This window comes from Ursus arctos, unplaced genomic scaffold (assembly GCF_023065955.2).
Source record: "Ursus arctos isolate Adak ecotype North America unplaced genomic scaffold, UrsArc2.0 scaffold_19, whole genome shotgun sequence".
Taxonomy (NCBI): domain Eukaryota; kingdom Metazoa; phylum Chordata; class Mammalia; order Carnivora; family Ursidae; genus Ursus; species Ursus arctos.
In genome coordinates, this window is record NW_026622863.1 from 8048579 (window position 1) to 8071422 (window position 22844).

At 54.2% G+C, this 22844-nt stretch overlaps 1 protein-coding gene across 3 annotated transcripts in view; it reads right to left on the reverse strand.

Annotated features, from left to right (window-relative positions):
• The window catches only part of ZNF423 (zinc finger protein 423), a 318969-nt gene that overhangs the window by 144031 nt on the left and 152094 nt on the right, over positions 1-22844 (reverse strand). Inside the window, exon 1 of one of the 3 annotated variants that reach the window (XM_044382369.3) lies at positions 15852-16240. The exons of 1 other annotated variant lie outside the window; for it this stretch is intronic. The gene's annotated coding sequence lies outside the window, so the exon portion shown is untranslated. Of the gene's footprint in view, positions 1-14767; positions 15016-15851; positions 16241-22844 lie in introns of those variants that run through there. One more of the 3 variants, XM_057314098.1, reaches the window with a different exon arrangement.

The window sequence follows — 22844 nt, forward strand, 5'->3', positions numbered from 1 at the left end:
GGGCCAGGCTGGCTCTGAGGCCAAGCACCAATGAACGTAGCTGGCCTCTTTCTACACTTGAGGGCGGATAAAGCAGGCTGGCAGAATGGGGCAGCACTGAACTGGGAGGCTATGGGAAGCAGAGTAATGACTACCCCCCTCCCAAGAATGTCCATGCCCTAATCCCCAAAACCTCTGAATATGTTACATTACATGGCAAAGGGGAATTAAGGTTACAGGTGTAATTAAGGCTGCTAATGAGCTGACCTTAAGATAAAGAGATGATCCCGGATTATCTGGGTAGGCCAGATGTAATCTCAAAAGTCCTTAAAATGTGGAAGAAAGAGGCAAAAGAGGAGGTCGGGATGATACATGCCACAAGCCAAGTAATGAGGGCAGCTTCTAAAAACTAGAAAGGCATGGAAACAGACCCTCCCACAGCCAGAAAGGAACCCCACCGACACTGCAATCTCAGCCCCGTGAGATCCGCGTTAGTCTTCTGACCTGCAGAACCATAAGAAATTAATTTTCATTGTTTCAAGCTACTACGTTTGTGGTCATTTGTGACAGCAGCAATCGGAAACTAATACAGATTTTGGTCCAGGAGAGAGGTGCTGTTATAATCAATACCTAGGAGTGTGGAAGCGGCTTTGGAATCAGGCAGGGAGCGGCCGCTAGAACTTTCAGGAGTATGGTAGGAAGAGCCTACATTGCCTTAAAAAGATTGTTCACAGGGGCGCCTGGGTGGCACAGCGGTTAAGCGTCTGCCTTCGGCTCAGGGCGGGATCCCAGCGTTCTGGGATCGAGCCCCACATCGGGCTCCTCCGCTAGGAGCCTGCTTCTTCCTCTCCCACTCCCCCTGCTTGTGTTCCCTCGCTCGCTGGCTGTCTCTATCTCTGTTAAATAAATAAAATCTTTAAAAAAAAAAAAAAAAAAGATTGTTCACAGAGGGGCGGCCTGGGTGGCTCAGTCGGTTAAGCATCTGACTCTTGATTTCAGCTCAGGTCATGATCTCAGGGTCGTGAGATCGAGCCCTGCTCTAGGCTCTGTGCTGGGTGTGGAGTCTGCTTGGGATTCTCTCTCTCCCCCTTCGCCCTCTGCCCCTCCCCCCTCTAAAAAAAAAAAAGTTCATAGAAATAGAGATGTCAATGACTCTGTGAAGACGCAGAAGGACGTGAGGAGTACAAAGGAAAACCTAAGTCGTCATAGAGAATACCTGAACCGTCATGACCAGACTGTCAAGAGAAACTTAGACACTAAGGGCCCTGATGGTGAGGGCTTAGAAGAAAATGAGGAAAATGATCCTGGAAACTGGAGGAAAGAGAGCCTTATTATAGAACGGCAGAAAGCTCGGTGGAGTTGTGTCCCACAATTATGTGGAAAGCAAAACTTGTCATGGATAAAAATGGATATTGAGCTGAGGAGATTTCCAAGCAAAATGTCGAAGGCATGGCTTGGTTTCGTCTCAAGAAGAAAGAGTTAGATCAACAGAGCTGTCAAACAAAAAGGAAGACAAGAATTGATCATTTTGGAAATCCTCAGCCTACCCACATTGCAAAAGACATTATAATTAAGAGAGTCTCCAACAGGAAATCGCACTCTGGAGAGAAGGCTGAGGGTATGACTGTACATCGTGCTAACATCTCAGGAAAATCAAAAGCTCAGGGTATTCAGTCCCATGAAAGGCTCTTTGAAAAGATTAAGTGTGTGGCCTACAGATCCCCTAGATCAAACCAGAGAGCATCCAGGAAATGTGGGGAGATTTCTCTGCAACCGTCTCAGTAGAAACCAAAAGAAAAGATAGGATTATCTAGAAGATATCTATGGAGAAACCTCTTGTCTGATAGAGTGGATCCCCATGACATACACCGGAGACCCACAAGGTTACTGAGAACTTGCTATCACAGAAACGCAGCCAACTTGTACCAAATGGGACAGAGATGAAAGAAAGAAGGCTGTCAGACTCCCGTGATTCAAGAAGCAGGAAACAAGTTAATAAACTACACAGCTGGGGGCTCCTGGGTGGCACAGGGTTAAGCATCCAAGTCTTGGGGCGCCTGGGTAGCGCAGTCGTTAAAGCGTCTGCCTTCGGCTCAGGGCGTGATCCTGGTGATCTGGGATCGAGTCCCACATCAGGCTCTTCCGCTATGAGCCTGCTTCTTCCTCTCCCACTCCCCCTGCTGTGCTCCCTCTCTCGCTGGCTGTCTCTCTGTCACATAAATAAATAAAATCTTTAAAAAAAAAAAAAAAAAAAAGCATCCAAGTCTTGATTTCAGCTCAGGTCATGATCTCAGGGTCATGAGATCGAGCCCCACGTTGGGCTCCACACTTAGTATGGAGACTGCTCCAGATTCTCTCCCTCTCCCCCTGCCCCGCCCCACCCTCTGCATGTGTGCTCGCTCTCTCTGTCTCTCTTCTCTCTCTAAAATAAATAAATGAATCTATAAAATAAAATAAAACAAACCACTCAGCTGCAAACATGTGCTACCTTTCATTAAAAGGGGGGGGGGGGGAGAATGACTCAGAGGGTGGAACCGCCAGCCCAGAAGGCAAAGCCCCAGCCAGAGGGTAGATTTCTGAGCACAGAGGGTGGGGCTGTAAGCCCAGAGCATGGAGCCACAGGCCATAGAGCATGAGATCATATTGGACTGGGTTCAGATTCTGGCACTGTATAACCACAGGCAAGCACATTCCCACTTTGTGTTTTTACTTCCCCAGCTCTCGAGAGAAGGCATCCGATGAATTGGTCTCCGAGAGCCTTTGCAGCTCTAAGAGTCTGTGATCCATTAGTGATGTCTGCCCTGGGTACAGGAATGAGGAACAGTAGGTAGTAGGCATCCCAGCTTGCTGCTGGTTTAGGTATTTTTTTCACTGAGCACTTATTTGTCAAGGCTGCTCCGTATGCTTGGTCCTCTGAGGGGTACAGAAAGCACTCAGCTTTCTTAGGTGGCTATGCTCTTCTCTGCCCAACCTGTCCATCAGTCACTGTCTAAAGTTGCAAGTAAACTGAAGCACACAGCTGGGGGCTCTGTGAAAGCCGTGAAAGCACTTTGAAAGAGAAAAACACAAAAAGCCCCTTTCATCAGGGCGATAGTCAGTCCTGCCTGCAGACATTTGGTTTCCCTAAAGGGATGGATGGGGGTACAGTGTAAGGGATAGAGGCCCAACCCCTGCAAAAGTCAAGAATCCACCCTGGGAAGGAAGGGGACAGGGAAGCTGGAGGGTCTTTCCTTAGAGGTAGGGCAAGGAGCCCCATGGAGGCTACCAGAAGCTGACGTGACTCTACCTGAAATCTTAAATTAGAACTATGCTATTAGCAAAGATAATAGCAGCTCATCTTCACCCTCCCCTCCTCCAGGGAGCTCAGAGTGCCTTTGTGGATAGGATCTCAGCAGCCCCAGTGAGACCGCAGCGAGGGGAAGGGGGGATCCTTCTTTCAATTTGGGGATAAAAACTAAATGGGTTGGGGCATTGGGGGGCCGGCAGGCAGCATGGGGGTGGGGACAGGCATGCAGAGGTCAGCAGCCCAACACTGAGAAAAGGGGGAAGTTATTCTTGCCCTTGGGGCTGCTTCTCCAGTGGGTCCTGGAGGGTGAAGAGTGGGACCCTCTTCTCTGCCCGGCCTCAAAGGGGCACTTAGCACATAGGCTGTGAGGGGCTGCAGACTGAAAGCCATGACCTGGCATGCCTTTTTCCAGCCAGCTCAGGGCTGTGCTGAAATACCACCTCACAGCAAACAGTGGCCATCAAAGCCTTAGTAAACCTTCACGGGAGCCCAAACCACCAGCGTAATCATAATCCTAGAGACTCGGTCAACTGCGGGGAGATGTCAGCAACAGGGAGACAGCAGAACCATGGGGAACAGTACAGGCTTGCTTAGACTGAGCTGCCACTCGTTGGCTGTGCGACTATGGACAAGTCACTGCACCTCTCTGAGCCCCCATTTCCTCACCCATTGGATGGGGATCACAAAATGGGTAATGCGCTATGCTGTAAGCATTCAACAGTGTGTATGCTGTAAGCATTCCACGAAAGATGACTAAAGAAGGCAGATGCTGTATAACTGTATCATCCATTGTAAACGCCCTCATCGTATCATCCATCGTAAATGCCCTCATCGTGTGGCATTTCAAGTTCTGCACAGCGGCTGCACACCCACAATCCCATTTGACACTGAGCAGCTCGGTGAGGCTGTAGTGCTGGTGGGTTTCCCCCTATTACGAGCAGGCAGCGTGGCACACACCCAGGTAACCCGGGTGCAGCCCAGCACCCCACCCACTTACTGTCCCTCTCTCGCACTCCAAGTAGCTGGGTTTACACGCTACGCTGTGTGGTCACCCCACGGGTGAGGAACCAGAACAGAGAGGTTAGGTCACATCCCGATGTCAGAAAGCAGATGGTAATTGGAAAAGCTGGGGCCGGACTCCCAGCCCAAGGGCTCTGAGCCAGCTGGACTGAGAGAAATGATGATCCGAGCAGTGGGACACAGATCACCATGGCCGTCCTCCCACCGGAGTTATCAGTTAACCCCACCCAGTTATCGGTTATTTTGTAAAAACATCAACATTTAGAAATTGAGAACTCCTGATGTTTTTTCTTTTTAAATCCACATTCACTTCGGGCCTTTTCTTAAAGGAGAAGGAGACTGCCTCTATTTCTCCATCTGTAAAATGGGAATAATAATGGTCCCAAGTACCGGGATGCTACGCAGACGAAGTAACTGAATATCCGTAAGGTGTTAGATATGAGAAATTCTCTGTAATGTAGAAAATAAAAATAGTCACTGGCTACTGCCCCCCCCCCCAATCAATATAAGGTCACAGGACAGAGAGAGGGAGAGAGGCAGGCAACAGCCCTGTTGGTTTGAATGGACACAAGACAAGTTGTCCCATCTTCCTGGGTCCTGAGTAACGACCAGGAGCGTCTAAGTTAAGGGCCAGCATGTAACCCTATAGAAGCAGGTTTTCAAAGCAAAGGACACTTGACCTGCATAAAGGCCCACGAGGCGCTACCATTTACAATCCCAGGACATCAGAGAAAGGAGCTTTCCAGAGCAGTCAGCCCAACCCCCTCATACAGATGGAGAGACTAAGGCCCCAGCAGCCTTGCTAGGGCGTGCATCAGAGTGGAGGGTGTGGCGGATGAGGTGTGACTGCCCTGCACCCACGGGGGCTGCCACCCCAAAGGACCACTGGACACATGGGACGGGAAAGAGGCCTCCGCTTTTCCCCCTGAAGCCTCTGACGTCACAGAACGTACAGCCTGCCCGGATGCTCTATCCCTTAGACAAATTTACTCAGCACCGATACTGAAAATGCAATTGAGTTTGAGTTTTATTGCAGAAATTAAACAGACCAGGAAAAAAAAAAAAAAAAGGCAAGGAAAAAGCCAGCCCTCGTCAACTCACCGGAGAGTTAACTGTGATCAAACTAGCAAGTGTGGAATGACACGATCAGGTCCTGCCAGGGAAGAAGAGCCCCCCGGTCTGCCCCAACGAGACACTCCCCAAAGACGGGCACTTGCAGCTAGCAGAGGGGCCGTGAAGGCCTTCTGCACCAGCCGCCTGGCCCGCCCCCCCCCAACACCCCGACTTGGGGTGGGGAGAAAGCGTCGTGTGAAGTCACCTCCGAGAGCTTCCACAAAACAGCACCGCCAAGGGCCAGCGCAAGGGCTCACTGCTCGACTCGGGAGAAAGCAAAATGCTTTCGGGGTTGAATCACTGTTTTTCTTTACTCCCTTTGGAGATCGGCAGAGCCCACATTCGGCCGTGTTCGTGGACCTGGGACTGGAAACAGCTGCGCTCTAATTACATGTAAAGTGTACCAAAACATCCCTTTTATCACAGACTGGAAATCTGTTAGCATCTGTCTCTCCTTTGTTTCTTCCACAAGATACAAGCTTGTTTCTACATTTTTCTCACCTGTAGCGGTGATTAAAATTCATTATAAATGAAAGGAGTGAACAGAGAAACAAGTTCCTCTGTGTACCGTTCTAAACTCAAATTAGAAACAGCTGCTTGCTAATTCATGCAGCGATGTTTTGTCGTGCTCTGTGAATCAATAATAACTCACCCTATTGCTGCAGAAATTTGGGGATAATCCATATATTTAACTCGGCGTTGGATTCTCCAGGCAGGACTGCCGCGGCAGAACCCCGACCCGCCTTCAGGCTGGCAGGAGGGGACTTTGGTTTGGCACTCTGGAGACATCCACGGCTGCCCCGACACAGATCCCCCAACTCGGGAAGCGCCGGAGACACGGACCCTGGCAGGACCAGGAGGAAACCCCGAAATACTATCCTCATCTCCTCTCCTCCCCTCCCCCGGAACCACCACTTTAAAAAAAAAAATCAGCTCTGATTAAACGCAAACCACACACATCCTCCAGCCGCCGGAGGGAACAGCAAAATTAAAAGTCTAATTGGTACCCGGAACAATTTAAAACTATTAAGTATAGGTGAAGCTTTTCTGTAAGAAAATAATCCTTTGATTGGGATTAAGCTTGTTTGGATAGCATTCTTCCCTTCCCTACGTAAAAGTCGGAGCTACGCTCTGGAAGTCCCCGATGCTTCTGAGAAAGGTTTGGCCATCTCCTCTGCCAACTTCAGGGAAAAGGGCATGTGGCATTGAGAGCTGGGTCTCCATCTGAGGCTTTGAAAGGGAATGGGTGTTCTTTCTCTTCTGTGGGGAGGGAGTGAGTGACACATACTGTTTCACCAAACCTGCTCTGTCCTGGCTAACAGGCACTGGTTCCTTCATGACACTGCCTCCAGGGAGCCCTCCCTGATACCCTCTATCACCATCAGTACCTCTCCCTGACCTTGGGGCACAGCCTTTGGGCCATTTCTCACCCTGAATTGTGGCTCTTGGTATCACTGCCTATTTTGAGTCCTTGGGACATCCCTGTGTCCTGGCATCCTTTCCAGCCTGCGATATGGTCTACGCCACTTTTTGAACTGCAGGCTGGTATTACCTCCCAACGTCCATGTCCCAGCCCCACATTTGAGCCAGCAACTGCAGAGCCCTCCGTGTGTGCCTGGCATGGTGCCAAGCTCTTTGTAAGCTTTACCTCATTAAATCCTCACCTCCATCCTATACGGTGAATACCGTGATTTCTCCCACATTACAGATCAGATACTTGAGACTCAGAGAGAGCAAGTACCCTGAGTTGCACAGCAGTTAATGGAGGGGCTCTGGAATTATCCCACATTTAATCAGAATACCCTCAAAGCCACAACTGTGCCTAGCCTGGCCTCTGAGCCTTTGTTCGGACCATCATGGTCATCGAGGCTGCCCCCTCCCCCCAGTCACAGCTCCCCCAAACCCAGCCTGTTACTCAGGACCCAGCTCTGCCCACTTCCCAGGCATCCCAGCGGGAGTCTCCTGCATGGCTAACAGGTCCTCATCTTCCGATGTTTGTTGGGGTCTAAGAAGAAGGCAGGCCAGTACATCCTGGGGTCTGCAGGGTATAGACAAGAACGTACAGCCCATGCTCCTCTGTAGGGCCGTAGGGAGCTTTCCCTCGGGGAACGCCAGGGGTGCCAGCTGGCTCAGTCCTGGGCAGGATCAGGAAAGAGCGAGCACAGAGGAGGCGCCACGTTGGAAGACACGGGGACACACAAATCGGGCTTCGTGGAAGCAGTAGGATCTCCACTGACCCATGTTCCCAACACATGGGAAATGCCCCATTGCTGGGACCCACGATGACTTTAGGGGGCAGCCAAGTTGGCTGTCTTTAACTCCTAACATTCCAGCAAGGAAAGAGAACAGACCCCAGGCTCAGAGACCTCCAGACCTCACGGCTCCCAGCTGGAACTGCATGAGTGCGGGCCTTTTTCCTTAGGTTTGTTTTTAATTGATTTTTAAGGTTACCATCTGCATACAGCAAAGGATACTGATTTTCCATTTGCAGAATGAAATAAATGAATTAATTGAAGTATGGAAACAGAACTGACTCAAAAGAAAATCCTAGGTAAATCACAGCACCAGGAATACTCAGATCTCGCAGAACGCATGGCCGGGGCCGATAAAGGACTGGCACCCCAGTGTCCGAGTGAGCGTGAAAGACTTCATCACAGGGTCACTCTAAGGCTTCCCTCTCAGAGCGCGTGCAGCTGAAGCCCTGAGAGCCAAGGGGGTGAACAAGGTAGCCCTCCCACCACCGCCCCCAGTTACTTGGGGGCTCTAAACTAAGGTCTTTCGACTTGGAACCCACATGCCATGTCCACAGCCAGCCCTCTGACAGCAGACCAAGCAGAACCTGATCAGGCGGAGTGAGGATAAGCAAACTTCCAACCCCTTCTCTCCTCCCCCAAATCCCTCAGAATCTTCTGAGGTTCTATATAATGTAGAACCCGGCAGGGGCCAGGTGTGCCATGCCCCTCGCCCCCGTGACAGCCAGGTCCTCACCTAGGGAGCCGGGCCCCCCAGGCCCTGGGGGATGTCACAGTGAACCCAGCCTCAGCTCCTCCGGGAGCAGGTGTGAGAGAAAGTACCTGGGAGTGGCGGCTGGGAAAACACCTGTCCTAGGAGCCTACTGCTAGAGCAGCCCTGCCTCGGCAGTCCTCCACCCCTCAGGCCTTGCCCCCGGGCCCCAGAGACCACCACTCGGCTCTCGGGCTCACAGCAACACAGGCAGGTGCCAGGGGGAGGTCACGGTCAGGGCATGGGGGCGGGGCGTGAGCCAGGTTCAGGAGGCCTCTGCAAGTCAGCGCTCCCTGAGGAGGGCCCCTGCGAGAATCAGAACTCACAACACAGGGGCTGCCACCGTCCCCTCCTGGTCTGGCCACAGCCCAGGAGACTGGCCCAGGGCCCCTCACAGCGGGATGGACCAGCGCTGGACCAGCACCCTAGTCCTGGGGCTACTTTCAGCCCCCCTGCCGCTGTGTGACCTTGGGAAAACCCTCGGCCTTGGCTCCCCTTGCCTCCTTTCCAGAATGCAGCTGATATATGCGACTTTCTCCCTGGGGGTGTGGACACAGGAAGAGCTGGCTCAGTGAAGGTAAAGAATGAGCAAGGAAATGAACAGATGACCAAATTCCAATTATAATTTTCACGAAACCCAGTATCAGAGAAAACCACGTGGTGCCTCTGAGAACTTGGAGCTTAGAGAAGACATTGAAAAAAAATTAATATGTACGTTGCATCTTATGTATGTACATATATGCTATATGTGCACATAAAATTGGATAATAAATGACATACGTTATATGCTAAATATTTCTCGAGTATTTGCTCCATGCCACATGCTGTCTCATTTAATATTCACATAGTCTGACAAGTCATTACTGTCAAACCCATTTTGCAGATGAGAAAAACCGAGGCTTACAGAAATTAATTGACATGTCGAGGGTCTTACAGATCAGATATGGCCGAGCTGGGCTTTGAATATGGCTCACCTGACCTTAGCGTCTGTGCTCTTAGCACAGGGGGCTGCGTGTGCATGAATCATCCTACCTGTGGGACAGAAACAGAGCAGGTGACCCAGGCTCGGGAGCATGAACATTCCCCCCATGGAGACAGCTTCATGCAGAGCCCAGGCTGGATGCCCCGCCGAGAATCCCCAGAGGATGGTTGGGCCGTGTCCGCACTCTCAGCCCAGACACCTCCACGGACAAGGCGTGCACACGGCCCAACCTGGAAGCACAGACCTGCTGCCGAAGCTCAGTCAGATCATCCAAGGCCCAGCCCGAGGGGCCAGGCCCCGGCACTGAAGAAGTGAGGGGCCTCCCAGCATCTGGGAGGACAGAGATTCCCCTCCAAAGCACGCACTCTCTGTACCGACAGGTGCCAGCTATCCTCTTGGCAACGAACTGAGACCGTTATGAGCTTGGCTCCATTTTACAGAGGAGAACACTGAGGGCTGGAGGGACGATGCATAGCAGCACAGCACTGGCACCCAGTTGCCTCTGCAGCCGCAACGGATGCTTGGAGCCCCAGGCCTGAAGTTCACCCCAAGCTCCCACCTCATGTCTCCACCTCACTCCCGCTCAGCCCGGGAGCAGGGAGCTGATGCCACCCACCCCGGGGTGGCCCTCTACCGAAGGGGGACCGGAGCCAGGGTCAGCCGGCACATGCATTGAGAGCCCAGGGGACGTGAGCCTGGGGTCCGCAGCAGCGACCTGGACTCCTCCCCAGTGTGGACCTTTCCCCCTTCCCCGTCTCCCTCTCTCCACCCCTCCCAACCCCCTCCTGGGAGCACCTCCCCATAACGGAACCTGCACCCAAGTCCTGGCCTCAGGCTCTGGGATGAGGGGGGGTGGCACTGCCCTGGAAGTGGAGTCTGTCCAGCCCCTCGCTGGGGCAAGCGTGCCAGGCTCCGGTCACCGAGAGGCCCCCTTCAAGACCTGTGCCTGACACATACACTCAGCTTTGCCTTTCATTTGCCTGGGACCTGATCATACTACATTCCCACGCATAATCCTGAATAACCGTCTTGACGAAATGATGGCTATGATGTTTCTGTAACATCCATCAAAATACACAAAATTACTTTAAAAAAAAAGTTGCTTGAACCACCTGAGGTCGGGCTGTGAATCCCCGAGAGGGGCCCAGGCCCACGCTTCACACAGGACTGCCTGGCTGTGTGTCCGTCTCTCCCCTGCAGGGGTGAGCCTCGGGGGCGGTGGCAGGCAGAGGGAGGGAGGTGGCCTGAGCCCCGCGGGGAGGGGAGAGCCCTAGGACTCCTGCGGATGTGCCGGTGCCAGCTTCACAGCCACTCTGCGGGTCCCACTCACCCTCTATACTCATCCACATCTACGACTCAGGAGAGAAAATTTCAATTTTCCCTGGATTTTGCTGTTTCAGCCTCCAGAAAAATTGCCATCCTGGGTTTTGTTACACAGCTTTCGAGCCTCGATGACTGAAAGCTGCCCCAGCCCCACCTGTGGTGAGAGGGAGATTAAAGCAAGCCGTCAAGGCCCGAGGAAGGCTCCAGAGGCCCAGCTGTGGGGAGGTGGCCACCTGGCCTAGGACCACAGTGAGAAGGAGGAGCCCCCCCTCCCCCGTCGCAGGGCTGGCACCCCCCAGAGGTGGCTGTGGCCTGGGGGAGTTCCCCCCGGGGGAGTTTCCAAATGTGGAGAGAGCACCCGAAGTCCTAGACATCACAACTGGGGTGTGTAGTCCCCTGGTTCCTTCTCAGCCTCACCGACCCTTCTCTAGGTGCCCCTGCACTGTCCCTGCCCCCCACCTCTACTTTCTTAGACCGCATGGGCCACCACCTCCTCATGTGGAAACCAGGCCTTCATCGGGCTCCACGCCGTGCCTACTCTCTACACAGACTTAAAGATCATCAACATAAACTCTATTTACTGAGCACTTACTATATGCCACGCTAATTTTTATGTTAATTATTTAGTTCGTTAAAGTGTTGGTTGGTCACAAATGTTTTGCTTGTATTAATGCATGTAAACCGCATGTAATCCTTTCACTAGACGCATTTTACAGATGAGGAAGCTGAGGCTCAGACTGCTAAAACAGACCTGAGGCCTGCCCAGAGGACCACTCACTGTGCATGGGAGGGACACGGAGCCCTTGACATCTGAGGAGGGGACTTGCCCCAAGGCAGAATCCTGCAGAGCCGGCAGGATCTAGCTGCCTGATTCGTCAATCTCATCGCTGGATTTATGGGAATCCCACCACCACCACACACACCCCTCCCAAGGAGTCTGAGAAGATTGACATAATACAGAAGTATGAACTGAGAGAGACCACGCTGTTGGAAAGTGATCAATCACCCAGGATCCTGCACACGATACATCCCTGTGCGGGCGATGACATCCTCCTCCCGGGGGCATCCGGAAAGGGGGGGACATTGCCTCCAGCCCAGCTCGGGCGAGCGGCATCCCCGAGGGTAATGTTAGGCCCACTGCCTGCCAGGAGCCACTGTCCCCAGCAGGGCTGGGTACGAGCTCATCTCACAGAGTAGGTCCCATGATAGAATGAACCAATGACAAGAATTTCAGCCAGGTCACCTGCTGGGTGCTGGCTACGAATGGACTGATCCCTCTACTGCTTCACCCAGCACTACGCCTGAACAGCACTTCTCACACCACTGTTCATCTTCCAAGGATGTTAATAGGACGCTCTTGGCTTAGAAGTGCCTGGACACAATTCTAAAAAGCCTCACATTTCTGGATCCCTGGGAGCCCCCACAAGGTGCCTGGTGACAACGATCTGCTGGATGATTGAATAATGAACAAATGGATGAAAGAGTGTCTTCCAGCTCTTGGCCTAGAAGAAGCACCTGGTAACCATGGCATGAATAAATGAATGATGCTCAGACAGACGGACAGATGGATGGACGGAAGGATGGATGAATGACGAAGCTAATCACAAAGAAGGTACAAGGAGGGGCGCCTGTGGGGCTCAATTGAGTAAGCCTCCAACTCTTGATTTTGGCTCAGGTCACAATCTAAGTGTCGTGAGATCGAGCCCCACATTGGGCTCTACACTCAGCATGGAGTCTGCTTGGGATTCTCTCTCCTTCCTCGCCTCTGCCCCCTCACCCCACTTTCTACATACATACGTACGTACATACATACATACATAAAATCTTTAAAAGAAGAAGAATTAGAAGGTACGAGGACCGACGCCAGTAGGCTCCTGTCAGGCAGAAGCCAGGGGTTGGTGGGGTAGAGGTTCCAGCTGGAAGCCAAGGAGTTAATGAGCTTGACCACTAGCCTGACAACCTGGCCAAGAAGGGCCGCCCCCTGCAGAGCCTGTCCAGTGTTACCGAGGTCCCCGGGGGTCTGCACACGGTGGCAGAACGCAATTAGTCCAGTCGTCAGTGCAGCACGCATCGGTCATTCTTTAATTTGAAAGAACCTCTTGGAACTGGGGAGAGAGCAAGGTATGGGGAGGGGTGGGGGGTGCAGGGATGGAGGCAGAGCTCAGCTACCCTGCCTCAGCCTGAATCCCTGGAGAAAGGGCATTAAAACAAAGGAGACCCCAGCAGTAGAGAAGAGGGAAGAATTGGGGTGGGGGGCCTCCTTAAATAGACCAGACCAGAGCAGAACAAATGGCTAGATTTAATAAGATAATAGGCTGAGATTCCATGTTCTTGAAGGTACAGACCCAGCAATGTGGGGGGGGGGGGGCATTTTTGTCTGGTACAACCCCTCCGACGGTGGCCTCTCCACACAACACATTGGAGGCTGAGGCTGGGTGTGAGCGGGTATGCGTGCACACAGCCATCCACACACATACCCACACGTGCATGAATGTGCATGCGTGTCTTCCTACCAGGGACCTCCAAGACCTTCCCACGAACCACCCAGCACCTACAAACAAGTGTGCCCTCCCACTAGGAACCCACAGCCAAGCAGGCGCCCTCGTAAGTCCTTCTGGGAGGAAGTTAGACCAGCCAAGCCCATGTGGGTGTCACCCCTTCCCGGCCACCATTGCCCTGGTTGGCCAACATTTATAAGTGATCACGCCCCACTGATCTTAGGAAACTCCCTGCATTCGTTCATTCATTCTCCAAATATTTCCTGAGCGCCTCCTCTCTGCCAGGCTCTCCCCACATGCTGGGGCAGCGAACACAACCAACAAAGCCCTGCTCCACGGAGCTCCCGTTCTAGGAGCATCAGGACCACGTCCAGGAATGCTCCAGAACCAAGAGAGCCTGGGTCCACGTCTCAGCTCCACCACCGACCAGCTGTGTGACCTCAGTCATGTTTCTGAACTTCTCCCGGCTTCCTCTGGTTGTGGTGAGGATGGCATCAGATAATCCAGGTTAAGCACTTCGGCCCAGCGCCAGGTACATGGGAAATACTCAATGAACATATCACTGCGTGTCACTTCCAGACTGGGGCAGCAAGAGCAAAGGCCAGTAGGAAGACCCCTGGTTCACTGCAGGGCTCACCATTCCCACTCCCAGTTTGCCCTTCCCATGAGTATTCTTAATTTCCCACGTCCCCACACCACCATTCCCTGGGTCTGGAACAAAAGCCACTAATGTCATGTGATAGCGATAGCCGAACTCCCCTCCCCACCCCCGTCTTACCACTGAGCCCATGACAGAGCCCACAAATAGAAAAGCCTGCAAGGAGACACAATTCACCTCTGCACCCAGGACCGAAATCCCCTCTACAAGAAAGGTAGGGTCCCTCTGGTAGCGGGGAACTCATTCCCTTCGAAGCTTTCTTAGCAAGAGAAAATTGTCAACACGAGCCCTAAGGGAGGAGCTGCGGACCCCCTCTTAGGGACAGGAATAACAGGATCCCCCAACACCCACTGTCCTCCAAGAGGAAGGAGAAACAGTCATCTGTTACATGGCAGCCATCGTTTTAAATGACACTGCAATTTACATTTGCTTATTCCTGCCACAAGTATTACAAGTGCCCACTCTACCAGCCCGGGTCCAGGCTCTGGGGACAGGGTCGAAAAGCATAACAAAGTCCTTGCCCTCAGAGAGCCTACAGTGTACGAGAGGAGCTGGTACTGAAGCCGTTACTCGTCTACAGAGGTCAGGCAGCACTATGGAGAACCGTGGGGCGGGATGGCTGAGGCGCCGCTCTGGACAGGTGACAAGGTGATAGCTGAGCAGAGAGCCGAAGCAAGCAAGGAGACAAGCCAAGGGGGGATCTGGAGGAAGAGCATTCCAGGCAGGGGGACGAGCAGAGGCAAAGCCCTGAAGCTCGAGCAGCTAACTTGGGTACGTTCCAAACCTCCATTTTCCGAAATGCCAACACAATGCTGAGGGAGAAGGCACTTGTCCTGCCCTCAGAGATCACTGGCCAAGCTATTCATTCCCATGGGGACCTCAAGTCCAACCCCACATTGACTCACTGTGCGACCTGATGCTGGTCTCTCAACCTCTCTGATCTTGGTTTCGGCAACAGCTCATCGGGGCTGAGCGGTCTGAAAGCAGTGCCCCTGGGGTCCTCCCCAGTCTGCTGCTCGGTGCAAAATGCACCCACCATTCCCCTCTACCCCATGGCGCCATTCTCACACCCGTGCCAGCAACACCACGCAGGATTGGTACTCCTGCCAAGATAGCTATTAACCCAGTAGCCAATAATAACACGTTATCCTATCAATTTGCTTCTGAAACGCTGTGTAACTGCAGAACCCGTTTGCCACCTCGGTAGCCTGGTTACGACATAAACAGAAAGAAACTCACCAGTTCCTTCCTGAAGAGAACAAGTGGCTGGCCTCGACACACACCCGCTTACCGCCGAGGTCCCCCCACCCCACGGGGCCCCCCGGAATCCATCAGGAGTCGTGGTCCGGGGATCAATAGTCCAGAGACCCGTCTCCCTGCGCTCTTGGCATGTCCTCTCTGTGCTGGCGAGGAGACCAGAGCCTGGGAGGTGATGGCTCGGGGCCACGCTGGCTTTGTGGGTGGCAAGGTTGGGCCCAGAAGCCAGCGCTCCGGCAGCCTCCCTGCTCCCGGCCAGAAACTACGGTGCAAGAGAAGGGGGGCAGACATGAGGGTCGGAGGGGGGAGCCAAGGCACCTAGGGGTCGCACCAGCCTAAGGGGCACACAGACCGTCATGAGAGATATAAGCCAGGCCTCCTCACAGGAGACAGAGAGGCCAGGAGGCCACCGAGTTGGGGGGAAGGGGCACTGGGAGAAGAGCAGGGGAACACAGGGAGAGCAGCGCCAGACTCAGAAAGCAGGGTGCTCCCCAAGGAGCCCCCCAGCCCCCACATGGATCTGACACCCCACCACCAATGCCTCCTAGGCCCTCACTTTTCCTCTCCCACTCCAGGAAAACAGTTTCCTTCCTTCTGGATTAGATTCCACTCTGAGCGAACATTCCACTTCCCAACGAGCTGGAGCCTCTAATGGGACTCTTGGCGGTCAGCGCAGACACCAACTGGCCTGTTTTATTCATTCTTCCCCTCCAACCCCGCCCCTCCGCTTACCTCTCCCCCTGCTCACCAGGGCACCCCAGGACAAGTCGGTCGATGCCCTTGTTCCCGGCACCCAGCAGTGGGGCAGCCGAGGCTGGAGAGGCGCTTCCCACTGCCCCACCGGTGACCTCAGCCCCAGGACGCATCCCCACCCTCGGCCTCAGCCGGGAAAGGACGGGTCGAAAGTGTGCTGCTCCCGCCGCGGCGCTTGGCGGGGCCTCCAGCAAGTGGGGAGAGGAAGGGCCTCAGGGAGGGTGGGGAGGAGGAGGCAGAGGAGGCCAAAGGCTCGGCCACTCGGCCAGATGTTGACCCAGTTGAGGGCCCCAGGCCCCAGGGGCGCCCGGGAAGCTCAGACTCCCCTGCCAGCTCTGGGATTCTTGCAGAGAGGGGGGCCTGGGACAGCACTGCTCCTCTCCCTGTCCCCAAGGTCAGGGTTAAAGAAGGAACACAGAGAGACGCTCCAGGGCTGCCAGGACAGGGTGGGGGACAGCCACTCAGAGGCCCCTGGGTGGGGTGGGTGGGGTGCTGTCTGCGGGAAGGAGCTCTCAGCAAATGGAAACCAGGCCTCGGAAACTGGCCGGACCACAGCCACTGCACAGCTTCAGGGGAAACCCCGCTGCTTCTAAAAGGTGCCCCAACCCAGCAAAAGGTGGTGTTCAAAAGGAAAGAGCAGGGAGGGGGCCAGGCAGCGTCGGCAAGATTGGGGGGTGGCAACTGGAGGCAGGCACACAGTCCCTCCATTCTGTGCTCGAAGCACCCCTCATTGTTGGCACATTATCCTGCAACGCCCGCTAGCCTGTATGTAAAAAGCCAGCTCACGGAGCAATTTCCCCCCCTGCTTCCCTCCACCAGGCCTTCAGGCCTTCCAGTGGCGCTGAGCCTGAGCTGTGTCCTGGCCCCGGGGCTCAGGCTCACCCTGGGCCAGGTGAGCATGAGCTCCCAGCTCCCACAATGTTCACTTTAGGGATCTAGCCCTCAACACTGAATCCTCACCGCACATCAGTGAGGAAGAGAGACGCAGGGGTGAGGAGGTGGCCCAGGGACCCATGATAACTGGAGATCTGGGTCCTGACATCCAGAGCCTGGGGTCTAGTAGAGTTGAGGGAGTGCAGACATCATCCACCTGTTTACTCATTCACTCATTCATTCATCTGATCATTAGGTCACTGGACAGAAATCGATGACAAGCTTCTGACCCACCAGGCACTCTGGAGCTGGGGGTGCGAGAGAAGAGGCAGGCCCCGCTCTTGCCCTACAGAGGCCTCATGTGAGACGCAAAGGTCCTACATCTGTGATCCTTGTGACTGGAGAAGCCCATTGGCCAGTGGGGGAATGGGGCTTTGTAGAACAAGCAACCTCGAGAATCAGCCAAGGGAACAAAGCAGGGATGCGAAGAAAGAACCAAGCAGCAGCACAGCACGTGCAAAGGCCCGAGATGGGACTGATGTCTGTGGCTGCTTCCAACAAACCTCTCTGCCCCTCATCCGGCTCAGCTCCTCGCTCTCAGCAGCAGCAGGCGGCCCAGGACTAGCCGCCCTGCCCCGGCTCACAGGCTTGGGGAGCCCCCCAATGGCACCTCTAGCCACTACGCCCAAATCAGAGCCTGGCCTTCCCAGCCCAAGTTCTTGTTAAAAATGTTTTCATATGTTTATTTTTAAGGGGGGATGGGAAGAGAAAAGGGGAGTCCTGAAGGTCTTTCTCTTTCCAGAAAAAAAAAAAATTAATAAGTAAATAAAACCCAGGAAAAGGGCATGGAAAGGCCTCTGCATCTGTAACCGCTGAACAAATGAAAATTAGCTCATTTAATCAGCTCCTCATGGCCTGGCTGTCCCGAGTGGGCCCCCGAACACAGCGAACTTCACAGCAGAAACTCGCCAGCCAATGTCAGTTTATCCTACAACAAAGGGATTTTCTAAATAGCGCGATCAAAACGCAGTGAAGGCCGCAGAGAACTGGGGAGCCAGAACTCGACCCCCCAGATCCTGGTGGGCCCCCACCTCCCAGCTTCATCCCTTTGAATGGAATTGTTCTTTTGTTCTAATTATCTAAACATGTGTGTAACTCTGGTCTACAAAGACAGCTTTAACCGGCAAAGAAGGTAATGCTAGCCCCCACCACCCCCAGCCCCACACCGTCCACACGTCCCCCTCGCCCGTCACCACCCACCTCCAGCACACACATAAACACACAGACGCCCGCACACACCGCGGTTACCACGCACGCACACACGCACAGCATTACACACACACACACACAATTCTGCACAGTCGCACGTCACGCAGTCATATATACCACACACAGGCACACGGTAACACAGCTCTCCAGTTCCTAACAGCTGGAGGTGGGGGAGGCGCAGCTCACCAGGCCCCCAGGGAGGGCCGCTGTGCACACACCTGAGGCCCAGGCTGGTAGCAAGGACTCTTATTTCCCTGGAGTACTTTTTCCACGCAACTTGCCACCTGGGCTAAGTCATTAGGGCAATTGAGGAGGGGGAGCAAAAGGCCAAGGAAGGGGAGCTGGGGGGCTGAGGGGAAAAAAGGCAGGGGGGGTGCACGATGCCAGGGTGAGCATGAGCCAGGGCCACTCCGGGGCTCCACGGTCAGTGCTGACCTGACCTTCCCTTCCGGCGGCCTCCCGGCCAGCCAGCTACCCTCTGTGCTCAGTCCCACAGGGAAATGAGCCAGGCTGGGTTCAAATCCCAGCTCCACCGCTCACTAGCCCTGAGCCTTCACCTCCCCCTCTGTCAAATGGGAAACAATAGCAGCCTCACAGAAGGGTCGTGCTGATGACAGTAGAGACGGCGCCTGTACTGCCCAGAGCGGAACAAAGTGCATACGAGTTTGTGCTGTTTCCGTGTGACCACGTGGGCACGGAGGCCCGAGAGGGTGCTCACACAGAGGGTCGGGGACACCACCAGACGACCACTAGTCTTTGTGTAGCTTTCAGTTTCTTACCCACCCCGAATCCCTAGTGTGGAGACGGGGAACTAGAAAAACTGAATCAAGGAAATTAAACAGGGTGTAAGGAGCAACTGACCAGGATGAGGGGAACCTCCAGAAGGCTTCTGACGCCATCTGACAGTATTTTCCAAACGCCTACTCTATCTGATTTTCACAGCAACACCCTGGTAAGTACAACGGTTATCCCCAAGCCACAGATGTGGAAACGGAGGCTCAGAGGGCTGAGGAGCCCGAGCTGATGTCATGGGGTGGCACCGGCCAAGCGGGCTCACAAAGGAGTCTGCTGGGCTCAAAGCTGCAGGCTCCTGCCCCTGCCAAATGTATGGCCCTGCCTGCTCTGCAGACTGCAGGCTTCCCTCTGGAAGGTCTCCTGGGGAGAAGCTGGGAGGCACATGGTGGGGGGTTGCATGGAATAGGACAAAATCCCACGTATGGAGCACTTCCAGTGCACAGGGGGCCTGTGGCTGCCGACAGTTCCCAGGAGTACAAAAGCCACAGACCCAGGAGGGCAGCCCTTTCCCACACGGTAGCTCTCAAAGGCCTCAATACCCCACAGCCCAAAGCTGGGGAGGAAATAGGCAAGGACCCTTTCCCATTTCACAGACTTGGAAAGTGAGGACCACAGGTGGTAGGAGTAGATGGTTCAACTGGCCACAACCTATGGGCCAGCTCTCAGTGGGAGCTGAGTGTGCAATTCTGGAGTCCTCCCAGGCTGGCAGGCCAGCCAAGACACAGTTGGGTGGCAGGAGACTCAGAGCCGGCTGAGGTAGCCCCGGTATGGGGCGGAGGGGGGTGGGGGGGTGCCTGGGGAAACAGCTCCTTTGCTAACTCACCAGTGCCTGCAGATCCCACATCCTGCAGGCGCCCCCAGCCCTGCCCCCAACAAGCACCAGGCCACCCAGGAGGAAAGAAGCAGTGGAGGTTAAGTGCATGGACTCGGGCTGAGTCTCGACTCTGCTGCATACATGCCGTGTGACCTAGGGAAAATAAACTCCCCTCTCTGAGCCACAAACCTCACTTGTAACAAGAAGACACTAACAATAGACGCCTTCCTCCCAGACTTGAAGATTGAAGGGGATGATGTCTGGGAAGGGTTTTACCTTAGTGCCGGCCCCAGCCCTCAAATGGTAGCCCTCAGTAAGCACAGGGAATGAGGCAGGAAGAGTAAAGAATGGTGTCAAATCTACCCTCTCTCACACACGGGCTTCCCTAGAGGCCCAGGCCATCACACCCAATGGGCAGAACATCTCCTTCTTTCAGACTCAGGAGGACGGTTGCCCGAAGCCTAGCAGACAGCTCAGAGCATGTGGCCTGGCTGGGGAGATCCAGGAGCATCTGGGCCCAGGAGGCAAGAGCCGGACCTGGAAGCCTCTCAGACAGCCCCAAATTTCACTCTTACTAGAAGGACTCAGAAAAGAACCACCCCCACATGGGCCATGTCACAGGCTGGTCCTGCTTCCCTGCTGCTAGGCCCTAGCCAGCTCCCACCTGCTCTGAGCCTCAGTTTCCACTCATCGGGCTCTGATTACCTTGCAGGACTGCAGTGAGAGTCAGAGGACAACATGGCTGTGAAACGCTCTGTAAAGGCAAAGTGCCACGGCCACAGGCAGACTCTGCAGACAACGGGGATGGGAAGGGGTGGAGGCACCCGGGGTAAGCGCGACCTGCCTGCTCACCTAAATTCAGGCAGTGGCCACAAGAACAGAATAGGCTCACCCCGGAGCTGGATGCCTCCCCCATGATGGTGGGAGCCCCAAAATGCAGACGGTGACTGCTCCAGTCACTCTCAGCAGCATGGGGGAAGTGCGGCCACCCGACAGGGCACATGGCACATAGTAGGTGTCATCGACTGGCTGACATCAGTGTTGGCCCAGCCTCTGACCCTCACACAACCTGTAAGACACCAGTGCAGACGCCCACAGATCACAACAACAAAAAACAAAAAAAGAAAAGAAAAACACTCCTCGAAAAGAAAGCCAATTGCGTCTGTACTTGTCAAGCTCAGGCAGTGGGCCCGGCGAGGCACCAGACCCCACAGGGCCATGGCCCAGGAACGGTGGGAGCAGGGATCTGCCCACTTTGCAAGCCACCGGTGACCGTCCCTACCCGTCTGACCACCTGCCGAGAGCCTCTGTCAGAGGCCTGTGGGAGGCCCAGGGACACAGAGCCAGGGGCCCTGAAGTCCAGTCCTGCCTCACTTCTGCCCCTGTGCCATCCCCAACAAGGGTACTCCTCTGTCTGAGACCTACTTTCCCCTAGTGCTCCCCAGCTCCCTCGGCCCTGAAAGGTAGAAAACAGAGGGAAATGGCAAATGGCACGCTGCCTCCTTGTGAGCCCATGCAGGCTACAGTTAATCTGAGGCAGGGATTTTCTTAATTGCAGAGTTTTACAATCCAAACAGAAAAGATAAAGAACAGCTAGCTGAAATGCGGGCTTGAGGCAAGACATTAAAGCATCTTTGGGGGGGGGGGGGGGAGGACTCTAAAATGTTGGTGTGGCATGAATAGAAATACCCCTAGAGGACATGGACGGAGCCACTGCCCGGATGAGAGTGTCCGATTCCCTTAGGGAGTCAGGCCAGAAACACTGGGAGGCAAGCATCTCAAAAGGGATGTCTTAATGGGGGTGGGGGAGTCCACCAATAAATATATAAATAAAGGGAGGCTCGCCTCCAATCTTCCTATCTGCCTTCCTTTCAGGCAGATGCAGTCCCACACCCCACAGCCCCTCTAGAAGATGGTGTCAGAGCCAACAAGATTCCCAGGACCAGGAAGGCCACACATCCCTCACTAGCTGGGCCCGGCCACGCAGGGGGAGCAGAGAAACGGTGTCAGCGGGCACCAGGCAGCGTCCCTCCAACACAAGCATGACTGCCCCTGGAGAGGCAGAAGGACAACGCGGAGCCCTGCCCTTGCAGGAAGCGACAGACCTGGCAGCAGCCACCTCTGAAACAGACACAAACCATGGGCATCGATCCCACGGCCGATACCCCAGGGCCGGGCCGGGCGTTGGCCCTTCCTCCATGCCCCAAGCACAGATCAACTTGTGACGGAGCACCCCGCCTCCTGCCCGGGGGGAAGGGCACCGGGGGTGGGGGGTGATGGGGGGGTGTGCATGCATGCACAGGCCAAGCAGGGACAGCTTAAAAGCAGATGAAGGGCCCCAGCGCGCGCAGCCCAGAGCGAGAGGAAGGAAAAGGCAGTTCGGAAGGGCTGAAGGACAGCTCTACCTAACATCTCCTGAGCAGGACGGTGGGACTCCCCCCAGACGCCTTGCATATGCCCGACCACGACCCCTACCCTAAGCCCTCGAAGCCCGATGTGTTCCCGAATTCAGACGTTTTCAGGTTCTAGGAAGGTAACACAGTGCATTTCCTGAGTATCTGGGAACACCTCAGAAGCAATCAAGCATATTGATGTATCAGCAGCAAAACAGGGAGATACTCACCAACCTGACTTAAATAAAGACTATAAATAGCTTCACATCAGCCAGGTCAAGTTTTGCTGCCAAATGAGCTACCAAAAAAACAAAAAACAAAACAAAAAAAATTCAGGTTGCACACTTTCTGAAATTCAGAATTGTCAATAAGGAATGTATGGACCTATACTGTCTCCTTTCTTTTTTTTTTTTTTTTTAAGATTTTATTTATTTATTTATTTATTTATTTGAGAGAGAGAGCATGAGGGGGGAGAGGCAGGAGCGGACTCCCTGCTGAGCAGGGAGCCTGATGCAGGACTCAATCCCAGGGTCCTGAGCCAAAGGCAGACACTTAACCGACTGAGTCACCCAGGTGCCCCGGACCTGTACTGTCTCCTTCATCTTCTCAGTGACCATTGTGGGGGGTACAGATGCTACCCCTGCTTTCCAGAAGAGGAAAAGCAGGCACAAAGCAGTTAAGAAGTAATTTCTCTGTGTCACACAGCACGCCCGTGGGGGCCCCATGGCCGTCTGGCCTGAGGGACTGTGGGCTCCATCCAGGGTGTCCTGTACTGACCCAAGTACTGAACCGCACTTTAAAAGCTTCCTAAGAAACACTCGGGCATCC